The 20110-nt window shown below is 50.0% G+C and overlaps 1 protein-coding gene across 2 annotated transcripts in view; it reads right to left on the minus strand.

Annotated features, from left to right (window-relative positions):
* The window catches only part of LOC144807655 (uncharacterized), a 71078-nt gene extending 51256 nt beyond the window's left edge, over window positions 1-19822 (minus strand). Inside the window, exons 1-2 of one of the 2 annotated variants that reach the window (XM_078673280.1) lie at window positions 19617-19822; window positions 7639-7703 (exon numbers count right to left, since the gene is read on the minus strand). The gene's annotated coding sequence lies outside the window, so the exon portion shown is untranslated. Of the gene's footprint in view, window positions 1-7638; window positions 7704-8365; window positions 8468-19616 lie in introns of those variants that run through there. The other variant, XM_078673281.1, reaches the window with a different exon arrangement.
* Between the last annotated feature and the right edge of the window lie 288 nt (window positions 19823-20110).

Consider the following 20110-nt stretch of genomic DNA (forward strand, 5'->3'; position numbering starts at 1 on the left):
CAGTACGTATTACTGTAAAGGAGGGAGTATCTCTGCCACGTGTCCCACAATATAAAATTTCAAGGGAAGGTGAAATTGCCTTGATACATATCGTGAATGATTTGATTTCAGCAGGAGTAGTTGAGGAAGTCCCCTACAATGTTTGTAACAGTCCAATTCTCCCGATCCTTAAAAGAGATACAGATGCTAAGGTTTATCGTTTTATCATTGATTTGAGAGAAATTAATAAGATAGTAGTGCCCCAGTACCCGGTGGTGTCTGACATCACTACGTTGCTTACGTTGGTTCCACTGACGGCAACTACTTTTACGGTCATCGATTTGAAAAATGCATTTTTCTCGATTCCTGTACATCCTGACAGTCGATATCTTTTTGGTTTCACATTAAATAATAAATCGTATAGATTCTGTCGAGTTCCTCAAGGTTACACAGAGAGTCCTAGCATCTATAGTCAGGCTTTAAAAAGACAGCTTGATTCTTTTGAATTGCAGGCTGGAGTGGCTCTTATTCAGTATGTGGATGACATCTTACTTGCAGCAGACACACAGGAACAATGTGAGGAGAGCACTTTTTCTTTGCTTTCCTTCCTTGCTAAGAATAATCATAAGGTTTCGAAGAAAAAGTTACAATACTGTAGACCCAAGGTGACCTACCTCGGTCATCTTTTGTCTAAGGAGGGCCGTGCATTGACACCAGATCGAATCCAAGCAGTTTTAGATACACCAGTCCCCCGTACTCAGAAAGATGTTCGTGCCTTCATAGGTCTGACGTCTTTTTGCAGGCAATGGATACTGGGTTTTTCTCACATTGTTAAGCCTTTGTTAGCATTGTTGTCCAAAGATACACCGATTCCCATTGAATGGACAGATGAATGTCAGAATGCTTTTGAACAATTGAGACAAGCTCTTTGCTCTGCACCAGTGTTAGGTACACCTGATTACACGAAGATCTTTACATTGTATGTACATGAGAAGGATGGGTGCGCATTGTCAGTCTTAGTGCAGACACACGGAGACAAACAGAGACCTTGTGCATATTTCTCGGCGGTACTTGACCCTGTGGCTCGAGGGTTGCCTGGATGTTTTCGAGCAGTTGCAGCAACAGCAGTAGCTATACGACAAAGTGAGGGAATAGTTCTGTCACACAAATTGTTGGTGTTAGTTCCCCATGCGGTAGATGCGTTGTTGAATCAAACGAAAACACAGCATCTAACTAGTGCACGTCTAACAGGATATGAGCTAACATTGTTGGCGCCGCACATCACACTAAAACGTTGTGCTACATTGAACCCCGCTACTTTATTGCCGTATCCTGTTGCTGAGACCAAGAAGGAAGAACAACATGACTGTGTTTTTCTGACTGAGGAACAGACAAAGGGTCGTATCGACTTACAGGATACACCATTTGCAGATGTAGATGGGGAACTGTGGGTTGATGGGTCATGTGTGAGGTTACCAGATGGTACGACTTCCGCAGCTTATGCAATCACGACGCTTAAGACAGTGGTAGAAGCAGCACGAATACCCCAGAAATCGTCTCAAGCAGCGGAATTATTAGCCTTAACGAAAGCATGTGAGTTAAGTGCTGGATTATGTGTGAAAATTTACACGGACAGTCGTTACGCTTTTGGAGTAGTGCATGATTTTGGCCTACTCTGGAAGGAACGAGGGTTTTTGACTTCACATGGAGTACACATTATGCATGGAGAATTGGTACGCGATCTCCTGAATGCACTATTATGTCCGAAGAAAGTAGCGATAGTTAAATGCAGCACACATAAAAAGGTGACAGATAAAATAGGGCAAGGCAATGCTTTCGCAGATCGCATTGCGAGAGAAACTGCTATGCTACAAAACAACTCTCCCATGTACGTGGTGAAATCACAAGCTGAGCGATGGCATGATGCTAGAGAAGAAATATTAGACATACAGAGGTCGGCATCTGAAGCAGAACTTGTGAGTTGGGGCACTGAAGGAGTATTGGATGATGAGGGTTGCTGGCGTAGCAAAGACATGGAAAGATGGAAATTACCTACGGCCTACTTACAAGCAATGGTGCAAATGACGCATGGGCTGGCACACGTTGGAGCTCTTGCAATTACTCAATTGCTTACACGGGTTTGGGAAAATCCAGAGATTGCTTCTACAGCTAAGAGAGTAGTGCAGACCTGTTTGATATGTTTGCAGCACAATCCTGGACAAGGGACTTACACTCCCAAAGGAGGGTTTGTTCCACCTACTGCACCATTTGAAGTACTGCAAATGAATTACATCCAGCTAGAGCGCTGTAATAACCTCAAGTATGTCTTAGTGGTGGTGTGTGCTTTCAGTAAATGGATTGAGGCCTACCCCACGAAGGATAATACAGCACTGACAACAGCTAAGGTGTTACTCAAGGAGTACTTCCCTCGCTATGGTGTTTGTACGTTTATGTGGAATGATAATGGTCCTCATTTCATTGGGAAAGTAGTGGAGTATGTCCTGAAAGGATTGGGAATCAAGCAAAGATTCCACGCTGTATTTCACCCGCAGTCAGCAGGTCTAGTGGAAAGATATAATGCCACTCTGAAGCTGAAGATAGCAAAGATCGTGGCATCCACATCTTTGAAATGGCCGGACGCTTTGCCTTTGGCATTGCTGTCTATCCGATCAGTGCCACATTCCCGATCTGGCCTCACATATGAAGTGGTGTTTGGAAGGCCTATGAACATTTGGGGAGTTCCTAAGCCTCGATTGATACATGATGTGCCTTGTATAATGATGAACGATTATTTGGCACGATTAACAAATGATTTACTTTCTATTCATCAGCAGGTTCGAGAAGCACTCCCTGATAACTCCACCGGTGAGGCTCACGATCTTCGCCCTGGGGACCACGTGATGATCAAAGTGTTTGAGAGATCTAGCAGCTTGGAACCAAGATGGCATGGTCCTGAGCAGGTGCTGCTTGCAACCCGAACAGCAGTAAGGGTGACCAACAAAAAACGGTGGATTCATTCCACCCACTGTCGTCGTGTTTCCCCGGATCTGGTGAGCCCAGTGGTGCTATCCGACTACAGAAATATTTTGGATGCAGAAAAGAGCCCAGCTGTTACGTCCAGCGAATTGGAGGGAGCCTTCCCGGACCACACTGTAGCTGATGGAGTGAAGTACAATCTACGCCCCAGGAGATAATTTTTTCTTGCATTTTTTTAACTGGTTTGTAACCGTTCTGAGGTTTGTGAAACGGAAGCCGGGAATATCAAGGGGGGGGGATCAGTTCTGTCCAGTGTAGCGGCACCCGTCTTGAATCTCGGAGAAAAAAACAACGGCAGCCTCAGTCCAGAACTACCTTTTTATTTTTTTAGTTTGTTTCTAGAGAACATTGTTTCGTGAATTATGGCACCTCCTCCGTCACGAAAGGGGAGAATTTGTGGTGCCGTACTGTTTATCTTGACTATAGTGGTAATAGCAGTAATAGCTTGGACTATAGAACAATTGTTTCCTGCACGAGAACATTTACTGCCTACCACTCCAAGCCCATCCGAACATTTTCATTTCACTTTGCCTTATCATGAAGAGAGACATAGGCAGACTTATTTGAATAACAGTTTCATTCAGATTTTGCATCACACTCACAACATGACTAATACAACAAACTGTTGGGTATGTGGAATGTTGCCTGGACATCAGAAGAGGGGAGGAACGCCACTTATTCCTCTCCCGTTTTCTCATAATGGTTCGTGTAACGCTTGGTACACTCTTCTTTTCACTTTACGATGGCCAACGAAAGGTGGACTGCTCTTTCGATTAAATAAAGTCGGTTTCAATGATAAAGATGGCTACCCACAAGCTGAAGGAACTAAATTTGAGTGGGAAGAATATCGTCCGGACAATGTATCTACGCCTCGCATTTTTACGAACCAAAGACTCATAAATGTGTCGAACTCACACGTGATAACTGTTATTGATACACAAGCAGATCTTTGCATTAGAAATAAAGGTACAATCCCTGTAGGCCGAAGCGAATGTAATATTACACTCACATTTGATACACCCAACGGAATTGCATTTGTAGCCTCACGTAATACATATTTCATTTGTGGAAATAAGGAATACCATTGTCTTCCATTGGGATGGTTAGGAGCCTGTTACATATCTTTTGTATTACCGCCTGTGTTTATTGCTCCACCTATGTATCATAATGATTATGTGTTGTATCACGATTTTGTACTAAACAGAGTTAAAAGAACATTAGATCTTGATGGAATAGATCAGACCGATACCTCCTTACAACAATATGTAGATTTCAATCTGGGATTATTTTCATTCGTAGGAGCTGCGTTAAACAGTAGAAAGATAAGACGGCTTACACGTGTCGTGGAAGCAGTCGCTAACGAAACTGCCTCTGCTTTGGGAAATATAACTGAAGAATTGCAGATTACTAGAATTGTGACGCTCCAGAACCGGATGGTTCTAGACGTGATACTAGCTGATCGTGGAGGAGCATGCCGTGTCATCGGCAGTAGTTGTTGCGTGTACGTGCCAGATAATTCACCTTCTGTGTATGATGCTATAACAAAACTACATAAGATAGCAGCTGAGATTCACCCAGAGAATAGAACATGGACCTTTTCTAGCTGGTTCTGGACTCTACTTAGTACATGGGGTTGGAAGTTATTAACTTTTCTATGTATTATTATCGGAATACTGTTTTCTCTTTGTTTATGTATTCAATGTGGCCCTACCTTATGTTCTGTATGTATCACAGCTTGCATCCCGTCCAAACGAGCAATTATTAAGCAAGAGAAATTAGTTAATGATGAAGTGATGAAGATAATGGCAATTAATATTGATGATGAATACCCTGATTACTTTCGTTATGAGGTAGCTTTTGCTAAACGCTAAAAGGGCCGTCTGTCGTGTTTTGGCAGCTCCTGAGTTAGCGTTTAGCTCAGCTACACGATCTTTTCTATTAACTTGGCTAAAGTATACGGGGCCATTTTGAATCCTTTTGGCTTCCATTTTGTATGAACATGCTGCCTCGTGGTTAGCATGCCCTTTCGTCCTTTCTCGATACCCATGGTCATCTACTTTGCCCGGCAACAGGCTATTTTTAGTACTGGTCAAGCGCACATGCGCATTATACATCGACTGGTCATCCTCTCAGGAATGTAGCTCAAACTGACCAGTACTACCGAACTCCTACCATATGTTGGCTGTGTTCCAAAAATGCCCTTATATGTACCTTAAAGATGTAACTTGTAAACGCCTACCTTTTTATTGTCATTAAACTGTATAAAAGGGGTCGCACACCGATGTTCGGTGTGCTACTTCTTGCATTGCCGAAGGGTGCTGTAGGAATGTACCACCACCCCATGGGGTCCTAATAAACTTGTCTATTGCATTTTCCAGTGTCGGTGCCAACTTCTATACTAAGGTGTTCGAGAGTTTAGCAGAGTATGTAGGCCTGATTGAACCCAACACCACAGGGACATCAATGTAAGCAATGGCCCGGAGACGCCATGGCTAACTTGTAACTTCTGGGTCAGTTTGCTTGTTTGGTGGCGGCAAAGAATCGTAGTATGCTGATATAATTATTTTTAAGATTACTGTGAGGGTGTTATCAGTACTTCTTTAATGCAGTATTTTCATGGAAACCTTAAAAAAAGTTAACGCTAGCTACAGTATGATTGCGGTTACTAAACATTTAACATCTGATAGCACAGTAAGAATTTACACGTTTTCTTTTTTTGCAAATTATGCTTGACTGATCTTATACTCTGTACAGCCCATCCTATAATTTGTGTAGCCTATTTTATATTTTGGAGAATTCTTTCTTTAAACTATTGGCTTTCCTATTCAAAGTGCTGTCTCTCACGGGCAGACATCACAGCACTGTAAAAATATACAAGTCTTCCTAGGCCTAAGAAAAAGAACCTTCCCTACAAATTATTGCAGCTTATGTTAGTCCTGGCGCGGCGTAGGGTGGCCATTACATGGATAGGGCGGAGGGCCCCGGAGATTGCCACGTGGCTGAAGGATGTTCGGGAGTGGTCTCTGGCGGAGGAGACTCATATGCAATACACGCGCAGGGATGAGAGACTGGCATGGAGAATCATGTGTGCTGCCGGTCTGACCTTGAGTGATTCTGAGGGGACTAGTGAAGAACTGTTCATGTCCGAGGGGTCGGGAGCTGAACGGGAGGGGGTGGGGTAATGGGGACTTTTAGATCTGCGTTGTCGGTGGCACTCGGCTGCTACCTCATGTCCACTATCGATCGCTATCTCCTGTTTGCAATATATGGATTTTTATTATATCCCTTTCCTTTGGCCATTTCTTGCCCAGTGATACCTGTGCCCCTACAGTGCCTTAATGAGGTTATAGTTCTGTATGCAACAGTTTTTGTATGATGCCGCACTTGGGGGGGGGGGGACTGTTATTGTTTTATTCCATAACAAAAAATAAAGTTAAAAAGAAAAAATATTTAAAAAATATATATATATACAAGTCACTATTTCCTCGTGCACCAACCAGGATTCAAATTAGCGACCATCCAGTTTGAGACGCAGACATCAGACATTATAACACTAAGCCCAGTGCCCCAGGCGATGTGAATGGCGTCTGTGTTGAGCCCATTTACGTAAACGCAGGCCATAGGCTGTGGGTCCAGCAGCTTCATACATGATCTCAAACTCCCTGACATACCAAGCCGCCTACACATCTCGACCATAAAAGGCTACTCCAGGGAGTCAAACGCCTTATCGGCATCAGCTGACTTCATGTTTGGGTTTACCTGATGCAGCACTGCAAATACTGCGAATACCGTCCGTAGATGAACCGCTGTGGATTCATGTGGGACAAATCCCAACTGTACAGGGGAGACTATTTTCTCTAGTAGGAAGGCTAGCCGAGTCGCATCACCTCAGGCAGGAATTTATTATCACTGTTACGCAGTGGCAGAGGGCGATAAGATGTACACTTACAGGGTTTCTTCCAGGCTTAGGGGGCACTGATATGATTGCATCACTTACAGACGCCAGCGACACACCGCCCTTCAATCCCTCGGCATAGACCTCCTGGATAGGCCGCACCTCCACTGCACCCCCGGCCCAGGACAGGCCTCAACTTCTTTGCACCCCCTGAACAAGTCTCACCTCCTCAGCAGAGTACACGCCTCACCTCTTCTGCACCCCCTGGACAGGTGTCAGGGTGCAGGAAAAAGGAATCAAAGCTCTTCTTTGTCTCGCAGTATCTGCCATTGAAACGGCATTGCAAAGATCACCCTCTCGCAAAAGGTTGCGAGTGATTATAGCACGGAACCAGGCATTCTCCCCTGTACTACCAACAGGGAGGACCACGGTGGAAGTTGTCGGTCTAGTCCTGAGTTCCTGGACACGGGCGTGAGGTCTAGACCTGCTGTGAAGTGCGCTGATTGATTTTAGAACCAAATGCACTTCACCAACGGATTTTCAGAGATTAGTCACGTTCTTTCTGTAGTCTAGTTAGATAGAAATAGTGCAATTTTGTGCCAGGCTTAGGCGCAGGTTAGAGCACTTCGGTGCGTCGGTTAGTTAGTTCGGTAATTTAGAACTAGAGAGAAATACCAATTTAAAGTAAATAGGAAAAAATAAATATAAAGAGAAAAATTAATACTTACCCATTGAATACTTCAGTTCCTGATTTCTTCGTTGCTTGGTTAACGCCGGAGGCTCCAGAAGGTTTCTAAGGGAGAAGTAAGAAGAATTCAGAAGATAAGAAAGTAAGGCAGAGAGTGAATGAACAAATGAGTGAAAAAGAATAAATGAACTCACAGAGTTAAAGGGTGCTAAAATGTTGTTTATAATGCAGGTTACCAAAGAATAAAATACTTATATTGAAGAATAGATGAGGAGCAAAAGCAATAGGCACTCTGGGTAAGGAAATAGAGAGAAAGAGAGTAAGAAAGTGGAGAAGGAATTGAAGGAAATTAGTAATGGTGTGCTTTTCTTTTACAGCGATTTCCACTCATGCTTGAAGATAGAGTGGGAGTAAGAAAGGAATAAAATGGAGTATGGCAGAAAGGAAGAGTAGAGTGGAAGAGCCAGAAGGTCAGGCAGTCTCTTCTCTGTCCCATTCCCCTTTCCCCCGGCTGGGTTCGCACGGCCACTAGTTAACTCTTCAGTTGGTGGCTGTGGGAAAACCAGTGGTGGAATTTGAAAAATCTCATCATTCTGCTCCTGGGAGTGTCGGCATTGTCAGTAAACAAAACCCTTGACAACAGGCCTCACCTCCTCTGCACCCCCTGGACAGGCCTCACCTCCTTTGCACCCCTTTGGACAGGACTCATCTCCTCTGCACCCCCTTGGACAGGACTCACCTCCTCTGCACCCCTAGACAGGCCTCACCTGCTCTGTACCTCTGGACAGGCCTCGCTTCCGCTGCACCCCTGGACAGGCCTCTCTTCCTCTGCCCCCCTGAACAGGCCTCTCCTCCTCCGCCCCCTGGACAGGCCTCTTCTCCTCTCCTCCTCTGGACAGGCCTCTCCTCCTCTGCACCCCTGGACACGTCTCACCTTCTCTGCCCAGTGGACAGGCCTCACCTCCTCTGCACCCCTGGACAGGCCTCGCCTCCTCTGCACCCCTGGACACACCTCACCTCCTATGAAACCCCTGAACACACCTCACCTCCTCTCCTCCTCTGACCCCTGGAGAGGCCTCTCCTCCACTGACCCCCGGACAGGCCTCACCTCCTCTGCACCCCTGGACAGGCCTAACCTCCTCTGCACCCCTGGACAAGCCTCACCTCCTCTGCACCCCTGGACAGGCCTCTCCTCCTCTCCTCCTCTCCTCCTCTGGACAGGCCTCACCTCCTCTCCTCCCTCTGGACAGGCCTCTCCTCCTCTGCCCCTCCTCTGGACAGGCCTCTCTGTGAAAGATTCTCATTAAGGACAGAGGAGCCCAGAGTTCATTCCACCCCATCCAGCGCCTCTGACTCCGCCCTGAGCCTCGGGGCGCTATGCACAGGCCCCGAAGAGAGACACTGCTCCTGTGGACCTGCCCAGAGGCTCCCCCGGGGGCAGGACTGTGGCTCGGACCGAGGCGCTTTAATCACACTCCCCAGAATCGAGGCGCTACACACAAGGCACGTGTTCATCCTCAGAATGAGGGGATGAGGGGAATGTCCTGATCCATTTCCATCTTTCAGCCCCTTTAATGTATGGAATAGCGTCACTTGACCAGGTAAATCTATAATCTATAATCATTTTGCATTTTTCACCCCACCCTTCCCCCACGCAGACAGGAGTAAGAGTTAATACATCACCTACTTCTCAAAGTTCTTTACATTATTTCATGTAAGGCAATAAACTGCTTCCATCTCAAATTTCGAATTACAATAGAATTTACTACAAAAGACTAAAATAATCCCGGAAAAGAAGATTTATCCTAATGTGATTTGTGCAGATTCAATAAAGTGCAAATTCTTACTCCATATCCAATCTCCACTTTGAGTTTGAATCCAGACACGTGGAGGGTCCCAGATTTTCATACCTTTATTACGCTGATTCCTCCCTTTTCGCCTATATATGGCTGTTTCTAGACATTGCTAACCACCTACCAAGCCATTGTTGAAAAGTCCGTGCATTAGCATCCACCCAGGCAGCGGCAATACACATTCTTAAAACCGCCATAGGAATAAAAATGAGTTCCTGCCCTGCCCTACGCCGATTAGTCTCAAAAGTCCCAAGCAGGATTACACACTCAGGGGCTGATTCTGATCGGGTTGGAAATGGTTTCCGACGCACTCGGATCGGGAGAGTCCGACCGACCAAGTACGATGCATCCGGGTGCCTCCAGATACAATTTGGTTGGACTCCCATTGACTTCAATGGGAGCACATGTTCCTAACCGCATTATAATTGGGCACTGGGTTGCTCCCGGTACTTTTTGGAAGGAGCAAATGCCATTAGGAGGCCTTCCTAACCGCATCAGAATCAGGCCCTGGGTGGGAATGCTTTCCAACCCGCATCAGAATCAGCCCCTATGTGTTATTTCAGTTTCTAACACTTCTGATAAAAACTTTGTGATATCTTTATAGAATTTCTACAAAACCTGACATGATGCAAAAATATGAACACTCTCTGCATTACAGACTGCACAGCGAGGACAACATGTTCCCTTCCCTCAACCCCATTTCGAGATTTTGTCAGGTGTATAATACAAAAAGAAACACATTTTATAAAACTGTGCCTGTGACCTAGCAGATATCAAAACCGAATGCAATAACTCGTGAGCATAAAAAAATGTCTCGTCGGACACTCCTACCATCACCTTTCATTTTTTGGAGGTTTGTCCATATCATCTGGGAGGGCTGCTTACTTTTTTTTGGATTATACTTTTATTAATTTAAACTTTCCCAAATTTAGCCTGTCCCCCTCCTTTCCGTTCAAGAAGATCTCTAATTTGAAGAAATTTTTAAAAATCCCACCAATTCAAAGTCAAATCTTCTTTCAGTTCTTCGAAGGATCGAAGATCAGTGGGGTAAAAGGAACAGACAATTCTATTTACTCCCGCTCTCTTGCATTTTCCCATACAAGTGTCTCTAAATACTTCTGGGAGAGTAAAATTATTATTTACGGGTGTGTGGAATGATAATCTACCAATGCCACATGCTCTCCGTGAAGCACTCCATGCTTTAAAAACACTAAAGATGGTCTTTAGCCGGACTGTCTTGCAGTAGCTGTCATGCAACTGATGCCACAGCCAGCCACTGGTTTCTTTCCTTAATATAAGTTTAAAGGGGGAGGGGATCTTATGCATCTTCCCATTGTCCATCATCATTCTTTAGCTCACTCCGCCACCCCAGTGCAGACATGGCCATATGCAAATCAGTCTGACCCTGTGCCTCATGGGAACAGTCCAGCCCGAACTGCTAAGCCATGCCTTCCCTGGACCGGAAGCAAGCATCCTAGGACCGGTTTCTGGTTAATCAGCCGTCATCAGCCAGGCTAGCTTGAATCCAGTGGCAAAGTGAGCACGGGACCCACGTCTGGGCATACCCTGCCAACTTAGGGCCAACTGATCTGGGTTTATTCCATCATCATTCTTTTGCTCACTCCGCCACCCCAGTTCAGACATGGCCATATGCCCTGATGGCATGCCAAAGGCAAGCCAGTCTGCGCCCATCCATGCATGGACGATGCCCAGTGACAGGAACCCTGGTCTTGTCCATTCCCACTACTGCCTACTGTGACCCTCTGCACCCTCAATCCCAGCCACCCTTCCACATGCTGGTGCCTCACTGCCCCACACAACATCGAGGGAGCGTTCACTTGCGCTTCCTGCAAGTTTTCATGCACTTACCCACACCCAACACTCACCGCATCCGCACCAGCAGCAACCAACACCCCACTCTCTCGCACACACAGTCTCGCAACTAGTCACACAACACTCCGCACTCGAATGCAAGTTCATCAACATCTGCTCACTCACCAACCAAGCCACAGAGATCTGGGACCTACTGCACAACAAAACACTGACCTTCTTTTCCTCACAAAAACCTGGCTGAACCCTGCATCAGCACATGGCATCTCCGCAGCCACCCCCCCGCCCCCCCAGGTGTAAGATCACCAGGCAAGACAGACTTCACAAGCTCAGAGGCGGAATCACCATCACCCACAAGAACTCCATTAGCGGCACCACCTCCAAAGACACAATATCACAGCCATAAGCGGCATTTTCATCTGCAGACCACCAGGACCGCACACAAACTTCGCTGGCTCCATAACGGACATCGTCACACCACTAGCCCTGGACACTAGCAATATCATCCAACTCGGAGACAAGAAGTTCTATCTGGAAGGCTACGACAACTCCAACTAAAAATAAGACTTTGCAAACATGGGTCTAACCCAAAGAGTACAGGGACCAAACCAAGTCGCTGGACACCTCCTGAATCCTATTTTCACCACCTTTAACAACATCAGATTCGAGGAGCCCTCACCAGTCTCCTGGACAGACCAGGCCCTCATCAAGTTCAGCATCCTGGTCCAACACACACACCCCCACCAGACCAGCCCGCAAAAACAAGAACAGCCTCACTGACAAGGACTGGAACAGTGCTCTCACTTACAATTACTACTCCAGGAAATGATCGGAGGAATCCCTTCTTTCCTGAGCTCCCGCGATAAACGGGATTACTCAGTTTTGTTGACGGAGTTTGTTGGCCAACGTTCCTTCAGCTGAGCTCTTTGGTGGTGAGTACCCTCACGCTGTGAGTGATCCAACCTTCACTTGGGACAGAGTGGATACCCCCTTAGTGAGGGCTGAGAGAGGCAGAGAGAGCAGATTCCTTGGCGTTTCAAGCCTCGTCATAGTTTTGGTTCTAACTCGAAGTAAGAGACTAAATGTAACCTGATTTCTTGCGCTACCACTAAAGACCATTATTAGTCGAAACAATTCCAGGGAAGGCAGCTCCATAGAGACAAACCCGTTTGACTGAAGAGTAAAGAACATGATTCATGAATTTTATTGTTCAGTTCATATAACTATCTTTCGCAGCCAGATGACTTAACCTGGGGCATTGAAATATTGAAGAAGAGGGAGATAAATGTTTAATGAAACTCTTTACGGAATGTATCCTTGTAGCAGTGTCTAGAATCGGGTGTAGCTAAGGTGTTAAAAGGTTAGCGTTGAACAAGTGACTTCACCTAATCACCTTTATCTTACAGCCTAATTTTAAGAGAGCCAGTATAGAAGCAGAAACCCTCAAAAAAGCAGAATAGAGAGAGAGAGAGTTCTTTTAAGTTCACCAAACAGGGTAAAAAACCTAATTCTTCAAAAGCGGGGGAAGTTTTATGGGGGAACTCAAAACTCAAGTTCCATCTGAATATTATGTGTGTTCTCTTTTTGAAATCTCGCTCCTCGCAGCTTCTATCTCCTAAACCCCTTTCCCTTGCCTGGCCACTCCAATACTCTGTGCTAATACAGCATTCAGAGTCGGTGGTGCCTAGGGGTGGATCTCTCGATCTTACTACAGACCCCGAGGAAGAACTGATTGAGAGAAAGACACCACTGTCCTCCCACTGCTGAAAAAAACCCCTCAAACCCTTAAACGCTCACCAACCACAGGCCGATCCCCCTGCTACCATTCTCGGTTTACGTCCTGGAGAAAATGGTCAACAGACACTTTGTTGAATACCTCACCACCAGCTCCTCAAAACCACTCAGTCGGCTTTGAGCCCCAACCACAGCTTGGAAACTGTCCACATCCCCGCCATGGATGACATCTGCATGACTCTGGACACAAGAGACATGGTGATATCATTCTCCTGGTCCTCTCTGTAGAGTATGAGACAGTCTCCCACCCCATCCTTATCCAACGCCTCCAGATCAGAATCCAACGAGACGCACTCCAATGGATCTGCTTCTACCTGACTGGAAGAACCAAGTCAGTCATCCTGTCACCATACACGTTGCATGCCGGTGACCTTGTCTGCTGAGTTCCACGCAGATCTTCCTGGAGCCTGACCCTCTTCAATGCATACATATTCCCTTTAGCTAGAATCATCCAATCTCATAACATCAAAGTCCTCTCCTACAGTGACACACAACTGTCTCTCATGGCCAAGACGCCCAGTACCCGGATGAAGTTTTATTCCTGTATGACTGGAATTGCCCACTGGGTGAAGATCAACTGTCTAAAACACTGACGGACTTAAACCGTGATCTTTGGGAAAAGCACGTCAGCGTGGGACTCCACCTGGTGGCTACTAAAGATAGGACGAACATCTACCCTCACCACCCATGCCAAGAATCTCAGGATCGTCTTAGACAGCAAACCTTGACCCGCCAGATCAACGCCGTCGCCTCCACCTGCTTCAACTCCCTCCACATCCTCTGCAAGACCTTAAATTGGATCCTCACAGAATGCAGAAAGACCGTCACCCATGCACTCATAACGAGCAGACTGGACTACGGCAACGCCCTCGATGCCGGAATCAACAAAACCCTACTACACAAACTCCAGACCAACCAGAACACCTCAGCCAGACTCGTCCTCTGAATCATATTCTAGTATGGGCACCCTCAAATTTAGAGATGTACAAATAACAGTTTTGTAAATTGGCCATTGTGACAGAAATTCACAGATGAAAACGTGGTCACAAACGGCATTTTTGTCCTACTCATTTTCAATATTTCCTTCTTTCAACAGTCAGCATCTTTGGGAAAATCTTGAGGGATCTACACATATGACCCCTTTCTGAATTCTGGGTTTTGTCTACTTTCAGAAATCTGCAGCTTTCCTGGATCCCCCCCGGGTTTCACAGTGGATAACACCAAAAACTGGAAGAAAGTTGAGAGCACAAAAAATAGGCAAAATGGGCTAAAACTGTGGTTAAAAAAATTGTTTTCGTCCCTACAAGCTGGGAAGATGGTGACCTTAGCACAGAAAATGTTCGATGATGACATTTAAAGGAAAAAAACAGTTTTCTCTGGAGCACTTTGTCCCTATTTTGCCTATTTTCTGGGTCCCCTCCAGGGGAATCCAAAAACCCTGGGTACCTTTACAATCCCCTGGATGTTAGACATAAGAGGGTGCCAAATTTGCCATGGGTACCTTTTGTGAAAAAAAGTTATGTACCCTAAGCACAAACTTCCCAAAATACGTTAAAAGAAAGTGCTCAGCACGTGGGGGAGGGGAGAGAGAAGGGCCAGCATTTAAGGGGTCAATGTGAGCAGTTAACAAACATTTCAGGTAGATTTTTTTTCCAGAGCGAACAATTAGGGGAATTTTTCAGCACAAAACTACTAATCCAAACAAATCTGTGGTATTTGCACATTGGATCTTTCGTTAGTTGAAAGGGTTCTTTAACCCCTTCGCTGCTAGCCTGTTTCTGCCGCTGTGCGGTAAACAAAAGAACAGGGCGGGGCCGTGACGAACCCCAGCCGTCATCCGCACACGAGCACCGCGGAGCGTGGCGGCTGGGGTTCGTCACCAGCATGCAAGGGGTTAAACATGAGGCTCCTGGTTTGATCGGAGTCAATTACAGGGCAGAAGTTACACAACATTGTGAAGACAGAGGCAACATTGAGCACAGGGGGGCAGTAACATTTGTTGTACATGCATATGCAGTGTATGCCTTTGAAATGCTTTATTCATGGGTGAACTTTGATCCTATAGATGCCGGTACTCCGCTTTCTACTCCTACAAAGATGCAGCCGTTCCTACTCAGCCCCAAGCATATCACGACCCAGTGGACCCTTTCACCCGTCCAGTTCACAAGATTGGTTTGTTGGTCACTTAGCCCCCACATACCTCAGAATGTCAGACAGGGTTCCCTAAAGTGGGATCACCTGATACCGTACTGGCTCGGTACACACCGTGTCCTATATAGGTGACTCAGACAGTATGTATTGCAGAACAAAGCAGGCAGAGCGGGTCGAGTGGGACCTGTACCACAGACACAGGGTTCCATACAAGCAATCTGTCCACGGACTATAAGCGCCACTACGGGCAAAGTGCCCGTAAAAAGCAACAAAACTGCCTTCTGGATCGCTTGCAACACCAACCAGAGGAGCAGCATTGTGGCGATGAGACGTCCCCTTGGAATGGTGCCTTCTTCAGAGGCGTACAACACCTGGGAAAGTATCTACACTGCTACGTATGGCACACCCTCATTGGTGGTACTACCTGATGTACTAAGGAAAGTACAAATGAGTACAAGGCTGCACCAGCCCTAGATCTAGGAATGAGATGAAGTATCAACCGTACTACCCATGGCACGCCGTCATGGGCGGTACTACCCGATGTACTAAGGCAAGAACAAATGAGTACAAGGCAGCACCAGCCCTAGATCTAGGAATGAGATGAGGTATCAACCGTACTACCCAAGGCACGCCGTCATGGGCGGGACTACCCGATGTACTAAGGCAAGAACAAATGAGTACAAGGCTGCACCCTCCCGAGATCTAGGAATGAGATGAGGTATCAATCGTACTACCCATGGCACGCCGTCTTTGGTGGTACACCCGATGTACTAAGGCAAGAACAGCCCGGATAGAAGAGCCCAGCTTAGACCCGGGGTCCCCGGATAGAAGAGCCCAGCTCAGCCCCAGGGGCCCTGGATAAAAGAGCCCAGCTCAGCCCCAGGACCCCCGGATAGAAGAGCCCAACTCAGCCCCAGGGGCCCCCGGATAGAAAAGCCCAGCTCAGCCCCTGGGGCCCCCCGGATAGAAGAGCCTAGCGCAGCCCCAGGGCCCCCAGATAGAAGGGCCCGTATCAGCCCCAGGGGCCCCCGGATAGAAAAGCCCAGCTCAGCTCAGCGCCAGGGCCCCCAGAGAGAAGAGTCCAGCTCAGCCCCAGGGGCCTCCAGATAGAAGGGCACAGATCAGCCCCAGGGGCCCCCGGATAGAAGAGCCCAGCTCAGCTCAGCCCCATGGACCCCCGGATAGAAGAGCTCAGCTCAGCCCAAGGGCCCCCAGATAAAAGAGCCCAGCTCAGCCCTAGGGCCCCCGGATAGAAGGGCCCAGCTCAGCCCCAGGGGCCCCCAGATAGAAGAGCCCAGCTCAGCCCCAGGGGCCCCGGATAGAAGAGTCCAGCTCAGCCCCAGGGGCCCCGGGATAGAAGAGCCCAGCTCAGCCCCAGGGGCCCTGGATAAAAGATCCCAGCTCAGCCCCATGTCCCCGGATAGAAGAGCACAGCTCAGCCCCAGGGGCCCCCAGATAGAAGAGCCCAGCTCAGCCCCAGGGGCCACGGAATAGAAGAGCCAAACTCAGCCCGAGGTGCCCCTGGATAGAAGAGCCCAGGTCAACCCCAGGGGCCCCGGAGAGAAGAGCCCAGCTCAACCTCAGGGACCTGGATAGAAGAGCCCAGCTCAGCCCCAGGGGCCCCCGGATAGAAGAGCCCAGCTCATCCCCAGGGCCCCGGATAGAAGAGCCCAGCTCAGCCCCAGGGCCCCCGGATAGAAGAGCCCAGCTCAGCCCTCCAGGGCCCCCGGATAGAGGAGCCCCAGCACAGCCCCTGAGGCCCCCAGATAGATAAGCCCAGCTCAACCCCAGGGGCCCCGGATAGAAGAGCCCAGCTCAGCCCCGGGGTCCCCAGATATAAGAGCCAAGCTCAGCCCCAGGGCCCACAGATAGAAGATCCCAGCTCAGCCCCAGGGGCCCCGGATAGTAGAGCCCAGCTCAGCCCCAGGAACCCCCGGATAAGAGAGCCCAGCTCAGCACCAGGACCCCCGGATCGAAGAGCCGAGCTCAGCCCCAGGGCCCCGGATAGAAGAGCCCAGCTCAGCCCCAGGGGCCCCCGGATAGAAAAGCCCAGCTCAGCCCCAGGCCCCCCCCGGATAGAAGAGCCCAGCTCAGCCCCAGGGCCCCCATAAAGAAGAGTCCAGCTCAGCCCCAGGGGACTCCGGATAGAAGGGCACAGATCAGCCCCAGGGGCCCCGGATAGAAGGGCACAGATCAGCCCCAGGGGCCCCTGGATAGAAGAGCCCAGCTCAGCTCAGCCCCATGGGCCCTCCGGATAGAAGAGCCCAGCTCAGCCCCAGGGCCCCCAGATAAAAGAGCCCAGCTCAGCCCCAGGGCCCCCCGGATAGAAAGGCCCAGCTCAGCCCCAGGGGCCCCCGGATGGAAGAGCCCAGCTCAGCCCCAGGGGCCCCGGATAGAAGCGTCCAGCTCAGCCCCGGGATAGAAGAGCCCAGCTCAGCCCCAGGGGCCCCAGATAAAAGAGCCCAGCTCAGCCCCAAGGCCCCGGATAGAAGAGCCAAGCTCAACCCCAGGGGCCCCTGGATAGAAGAGCCCAGCCAACCCCAGGGGCCCCGGATAGAAGAGCCCAGCTCAACCTCAGGGACCTGGATAGAAGAACCCAGCTCAGCCCCAGGGGCTCCGGATAGAAGAGCCCATCTCAGCCCCAGGGGCCCCAGATAGAAGAGTCCAGCTCAGCCCCGGGATAGAAGAGCCCAGCTCAGCCCCAGGGTCCCCCAGATAGAAGAGCTCAGCTCAGCCCCAGGGGCCCCGGAACAGAAGAGCCAAGCTCAGCCCCAGGGGCCCCTGGATAGAAGAGCCCAGCCAACCCCAGGGGCCCCGGATAGAAGAGCCCAGCTCAACCTCAGGGACCTGGATAGAAGAACCCAGCTCAGCCCCAGGGGCTCCGGATAGAAGAGCCCATCTCAGCCCCAGGGGCCCCCGGGTAGAAGAGCCCAGCTCATCCCCAGGGCCCCGGATAGAAGAGCCCAGCTCAGCCCCAGGGCCCCCGGGTAGAAGAGCGCAGCTCAGCCCTCCAGGGCCCCCGGATAGTGGAGCCCCAGCACAGCCCCAGAGGCCCCCAGATAGATAAGCCCAGCTCAACCCCAGGGGCCCCGTATAGAAGAGCCCAGCTCAGCCCGAGGTCCCCAGATATAAGAGCCGAGCTCAGCCGCAGGGCCCCCAGATAGAAGATCCCAGCTCAGCCCCAGGGGCCCCGGATAGAAGAGCCCAGCTCAGCCCCAGGTCCCCCGGATAAGAGAGCCCAGCTCAGCACCAGGACCCCCGGATAGAAGAGCCGAGCTCAGCCCCAGGGCCCCGGATAGAAGAGCCCAGCTCTGCCCCAGGGGCCCCCGGATAGAAAAGCCCAGCTCAGCCCCAGGGCCCCCCCGGATAGAAGAGCCCAGCTAAGCCCCAGGGCCCCCATATAGAAGAGTCCAGCTCAGCTCCAGGGGCCTCTGGATAGAAGGGCCCAGATCAGCCCCAGGGGCCCCCAGATAGAAGAGCCCAGCTCATCCCCAGAGGCCCAAGATAGAAGAGCCCAGCTCAGCCCCAGGGGCCCCGCATAGAAGAGCCCAGCTCAGCCCCAATGCCCCCGGATAGAAGAGCCCAGCTCAGCCCCAGGGGCCCCGGATAGAAGAGCCCAGCTCAGCCCCAGGGCCCCCTGGATAGAAGAACCCAGCTCAGCCCCAGGGCTACGGATAGAAGAGGCCAGCTCAGCCCCAGGACCCCCGGATAGAAGAGCCCAGCTCAGCCCCAGGGGCCCTGGATAGAAGAGCCTAGCTCAGCCCCCCAGGGGTCCCCGGGATAGAAGAGCCCAGCTCAACCCAAGGGCCCCCGGATAGAAGAGCCCAGCTCAGCCCCAGGGGCCTCGGATAGAAGAGCCCAGCTGAGCCCCAGGGGCCCCCGGATAAAGAGCCCAGCTCATCCCCAGAGCCCCATATAGAAGAGCCCAGCTCATCCCCAGATGCCCCAGATAGAAGAGTCCAGCTCAGCCCCAGGGGCCCCGAATAGAAGAGCCCAGCTCAGCCCCAAGGCCCCCGGATAGAAGAGCCCAACTCAGCCCCAGGGGCCCCCAGATAGCAGAGCCCATCTCAGCCCCAGGGGCCCCGGGATAGAAGAGCCCAGCTCAGCCCCAGGGGCCCCTGGATAGAAGAGCCCAGCTCAACTCCAGGGGCCCGGATAGAAGAGCCCAGCTCAACCCCAGGGGCCCTGGATAGAAGAGCCCAGCTCAGCCCCAGGGTCCCTGGATAAAAGAACACAGCCCTCCCCAAGGGCCCCAGATAGAAGAGCTCAGCTCAACCACAGGGGCCCCCGTATAGAAGAGCCCAGCTCAGCCCGGCTCCTGCAGAGATTCCCCCCAGGTTTATTCAGTCTATTTCCACAAACACAGCAGAAAGTGCTGACAATCTCCTACCTGAGCAGAGACCTGTGCAGACGTGTCCAGGCTCTCTACTCCCCCTGGGGGGCTGTGGGGGGGGGCAGATCTGGGGTCCCAGGGGGGGCAGGGGCAGATCTGGGGTACGAGGGGGGTCTGTAGATGAAGGTCGCTGCACAGACAGACAGGGCTCCTTTCTCCTCTGCAGCAGGTTGAACACACAAAGAGAGGCAGGAAGTGATGTCAGCATTTGCTGCTGGTGCTGTCTCTGCCGCCGCTGACCCAGAAGAGGAAACCCTTCTCCCTTTCATCCCATGGGCAGCTCAGTGGATTCATCAGCAGGCGAGGAGCGCCCTCTGGTGGCCGCTGACGGAACCGCCGCCTCCAGCAGGGAAACAAGCAATGGCGCCTGTAAACACACAGACATGGGAGTTATGGGAAACAAGCATTGGCTCCTGCAAAGACACTGACATGGGTGTTATGGGAAACAAGCATTGGCTCCTGTAAAGTCACAGACATGGGTGTTATGGGAA

The sequence above is a fragment of the Lissotriton helveticus genome, chromosome 1_2 (genome assembly GCF_964261635.1).
Source record: "Lissotriton helveticus chromosome 1_2, aLisHel1.1, whole genome shotgun sequence".
Taxonomy (NCBI): Eukaryota; Metazoa; Chordata; class Amphibia; order Caudata; family Salamandridae; genus Lissotriton; species Lissotriton helveticus.